This window comes from Adiantum capillus-veneris, chromosome 16 (genome assembly GCF_014529385.1).
Source record: "Adiantum capillus-veneris isolate H3 chromosome 16, ASM1452938v2, whole genome shotgun sequence".
NCBI classification, from domain to species: Eukaryota; Viridiplantae; Streptophyta; class Polypodiopsida; order Polypodiales; family Pteridaceae; genus Adiantum; species Adiantum capillus-veneris.
The window spans coordinates 133,474,254-133,479,044 of NC_140946.1; positions in this window are offsets into that span (position 1 = coordinate 133,474,254).

Below are 4,791 nucleotides of genomic sequence, written 5' to 3' on the forward strand. Positions count from 1 at the left end.
CACTAGGTCATAAAAGTTGTTTATGACCTCCTCATCCAGCTAATTTACATCCATAGCCTAGTATTCAGGGTTCAAGTAGTATGCAACATTGTGAAGTGTGCTATGAGCCCCAACCCATCCAAAACTTACATACTTTGCCAAGATAATTCTCATGTCTCTAGTGAGCTAAGGGTACCATTGCTTGAAAAAAGTTTTCAAACTTAAGTCTTTAGGATTTTGTAAGCTCTCAATAATGGTCCACCAAGGCATCCAAAACTTTCCAATGTTTGGTAGTCTTGTATCAAAGTGTCGTAAAGGGAGCATGACAAGCATCATCACAAGGTAGCGGTTAGCTGCTTCTTCCCAAAATTTACAATCAAACATGAGAGATTGTATATGAATCACCTTTCCTTTCACTTTTTTGGGTTCAGTAGCTTTCCACTTAGAGAACTATGCACATACAAAAGTTTCCATCACTCCAATTTTTGCTTCTTAATAGAGATTATATCATGTAGAAATTTGTGTACAATCTAGTATCACAAGGCACCTTTAGATTGGATTCCATGCATTGACTATACATTTCCAACACACGATTTCATTATAGCACAAACTTTATCATTGTACTATCATTATCTGCTACAATATCATGAAACCATTATTTATCATCACTTTGATATCAATCTTGTAATAAAAAATCAATGTTATGGTTTTTGCCTATGACACTGTAGCCCTGCTACGGGTTGCCCGCCACCAGACCTCTCGCCGTCTCGATGAGGGGAACACTAAAACTACAAAAAAAGCCACTAGGGTACTAAAATAACTAAAATAAAGGCACTTTATATGTACAAAAGAAGCAAAGTAGAGCAACCCAGTCCTATCAACGAAGGGAAAGAGTCGTCGCCACTACTGCATCAAAAGTGTTATTTTCTAGAGAGGAGCCATCAAGTAGATGGTGGGAGGTCGTTTCTAAACTAAAGGTTGTTAGAATTTTCTCTCAACAAACTGGCTCCTTGTGAATGGAGCAGCCACCTGCTGCTCAGTAGATGGAAGCACATATCTTGAAGTGTACTGAGGCTACCTATTGACACAGCCACGGCGGTGGGCACCAACAAAGCCATCGCAAGAAACTCTCTCTGTGGCTGCATCCATGGCATGGGGACCAATTGTTGAAACCCCTAAGGATAGTATGGGAACTCCTGAGGATGAGCATATCTGCTAGGAGGCTGTGTAGAGTGTCCCATGAATTGTGTAGAAGTACCTGGTTGTGCATACCCAGCAAGAGTATGTACATGTGTGCCTAGCCCCATCCATCCATACCCCATAGCACTGGAGCCTAAACCCCCATATCTCCATGTAGTACATCTCACAAAATCCTTGCACCTAAGCTCGGAGGTCGTCAATGATTTTAGACTTCTCTTTCAATGCGTGTTGCAAAGCAAAAATAGTAGCATCTCTATCCGTGATCGCACTCTATGTGACACGTAGACCCTTCTATAGCTACATATGTGATTGAGTGTGGCACTGGTGAGCAGAAGCCAACCTCTCTGCTCCAAGCTCAATGGTAGCAATAGCATGTCTAGACTCCTGTACTATCTCTTCATATAGTCGAAAGAGGGAGGTAGAGTCCACCACTACTGAAGATCCCGCAGTGGTGTCTCGTGGGATAGGGCTCGCAAGTGTCATAGCTGGTGAACTAGTAGCATGCATAGTAGGTGTAGTCGAGATAGGTGGAGTGGGTGTAGTTGAGATAGTCATAGGGGAAGAGAGAACTGCATGCAGGGAATGGGAGATAGTCACTATGGTAGGAGTGAAGATGGGAGAAGTAGGGAGAGGAGCACACGATGGAGAAGCCGCATCCGGGACAGGAAGAGTGTGATTTGAAAGACCAGAGCAGAGCATTGGCTCATTAGAATAAGGAGCGGAAGTAGACGAGGAGCATCATGCAAGGTGAGTCACCCTAGTCTACTGACTCTATAATACTGGCAATGGCAGTAGTGACTCTACTATGTCCTTCACCACTTTGGCCTCTTCTTCTTTTTCTTCTCAAGTGTGGGATCATTGCCGCATTGGCAATAGATTTACCTTTTGCATTTGAGTGCATTTGAGTGCATTTGTTGCATATCCGCATCCACATCCATAGGGATAACATGTATATGGATGAATCAAGCCAACATAGGAGCTGCAAAACACTAAAAGCTCAATGAGTCTAGATTGCACTTTTGCTCTAAATCATTTGGCCCTAGAATGTAGGGATGTAGAAAGAATCTGGTGAAATCCACACGGTATAGTGTGGATTAGATAGTAGAAGCCATCACAATAGGAAAACATTGTGGGCACCTCACAGCTTTTCTTTGACTCTTTGGCATATTTGAGAAAAAAGTAATACTTAAAGACAACCAACATCTCTTTATTCCTTGCATAGTCTAGGTGATCAAGATGGAGCAACTTTTGACAGGCCTAAATGGTGGAATCTTTGGAAATGTGGGAGTATGTGCGCGTGGTCGGCTCCAAATATGGAAAGATGGTCATTCCCAGTGCATGACCAATCCGTGTAGCAGTAAGGGTGTGACCCCGCACTTTGGGAAAACGGTTCAAAAGTTCGTGAACCATAGCCACATGCACATCAGTGGGTAAATTTGCATCCACTAATGCAATCAGACCTAGTTTTTGCAGTTGATTTTTGGAAAGGATATTTTTGAGAGAAGGATGGGTAGCTATAGGTGAAAATTCAACGTGAACTTTGTTAGACTTTTGGGTTTAGCAGGTATGTTGATTTCATGACATAACAGCCAATGCTCTCCCTTTTTTGCCTTTGGGTTCTTCTTCTTAGGTACTGGAAGGCCCTGACTCTGAGCCAAAATCAACCTTGTTAAAAGTAACTCTGTAACTTTCATCACTACCTTCACTCAAAGTGATCTCGGTAACACCATGGCTTCTTTGATTGAATTCTGCATCATCTTCAGAACTACTATGTCTGTCTCTACGAAGAGTAGGCTTTTTTTGCAAAGTTTATCATCACATTTGCCTACTATTTTTTTCCATATTAACACAGTAGACCAACTATGTCGTTGCACGCTAGAAAGTTACACTTTGCAAACGTCTTAACACTCTGTAACTCACGATAGCTTACATACAGGAGGATTCTGATTTCCACATGAGCATACATACATATCCTTCATATTATGGCAAGCATCATATAACACCTTGTGTGCATCCATAGACTGGAGATGCTATGATTGAAGAACTCAAGGGGTGAAGAAATCTCTGTCAAAATATTCAAAAGAAATATACGAGCAAACGTGTGGCAAGGTAGGGCGAGCTCTTATTAGATGGCTAAGAGGGGGTTGGGAGGGTAATGGATTTGGGGTGGGTGGTGGCGAGATTGGATAGGGTAGGGGCGAGGGGGTTACTGGGTAGATAGAGGTGAGGAACTGGAGGGGGTGGTTAGGGGTGAGGGAGTTAGGGTGGGTAGGGGTGATGGCAGGTATAGAGAGGCAAGAGGGTGGGTAGGGGCGAGGGGGTTAGGGTGGGTAGGGTTCATGGCAGGTATAGAGATGCGAGGGGGTGTGTAGGGACGAGGATAGGGTAGAGAGGCTCAATGGGTTAGGTAGGGGCAAGGCAAGGTAGAGAGGGCCGAGGGTAGGGTAGAGAGGGGTGAGGGGGTGGGTAGTGAAGGGTGAGGGCAGGGTAGAGAGGGGCGAGGGGTTTAGGGGGTAGGGGCAAGGGTAGGTAGAGAGGGATGAGGGGGTGGTTAGAGGGTAGGTAGAGAGGGGTGAGGGTGTGGGCAGGGGCGAGCAGGGTAGACAGGTGCAAGGGGGTGGTTAGGGAGAAGCAAGGCTTAGGCCACGAGAGCTCTACAAAAGATCAAGGGAACACAGAGGCAAGACACAGAAGAAGAAGAATAAAAGGATAATTTAATGTTGTAGGAAAGTATTCCCAAAAAATCCTGCTAAAATCTGCTAGCCACCAGGACCAACACTGCAAGGTGCTTTACACTAAGAGGTTCCTACTTGAGAGTAACCCCTATATGAATGGAATTCGGCACTCTAAATAGAGACCAAAACCAAGGTAGCTAGTGGAAAATAAAACACAAAGACCATTTAGAGGAGGACATTGAAAAGAGATGATACCAAGGATAGAATGTGAATTGTAATTTCCATATGAGAAAGATACTCGACCTAGGAGCTATTTGAGGGAACCAATTGGCAGTATAACAAAGTGATAAAAATTGAATGGAAACAATGACCCAAATACAAGAAAGGACAAGATTTGTGATCGAAAATCTTATAGTTGTCTAGCAAAGTTGAAATCAACTCATTAACAAAGTGATTTCCCTGATCACTCGTGATCTCTAGGGGCACCCAAACCTGCACAATATATTTTCATTCAAAAGCTTTGCTACAGTATTTCCAGTGCAATCAGTTGTTGCCAATACCTTTGCCCAATTGGTTTCATAGTCTATAGCCACAAGCAAATACTTCCAATTACATGGTTGAGTTGGGGGTGAAATTGGACCCACTATTACCATATACATGTGGTAGTGATGTGTGTGAACACACTAGGACAACCGGGGCATTTTTTCCCACTTTAGGAGGTTTTTTCCCCCGTGCATTGTATATACGCCCATCACTCTAGGGCTATCTATCTTTCCATTGCACACTAAGTAACACACTCTCTATTGTGTGCCTTGAGCTTTCTTCGTCTTCTCTAAGCTGTGTGCATTTCTCTGCAACCCTAATTCCAACAATTGGTATCAGAGCAGGTTGCATCCTCCCGGGCTTAGTCGCCAGCAGCTCCAACACACGCCTACTC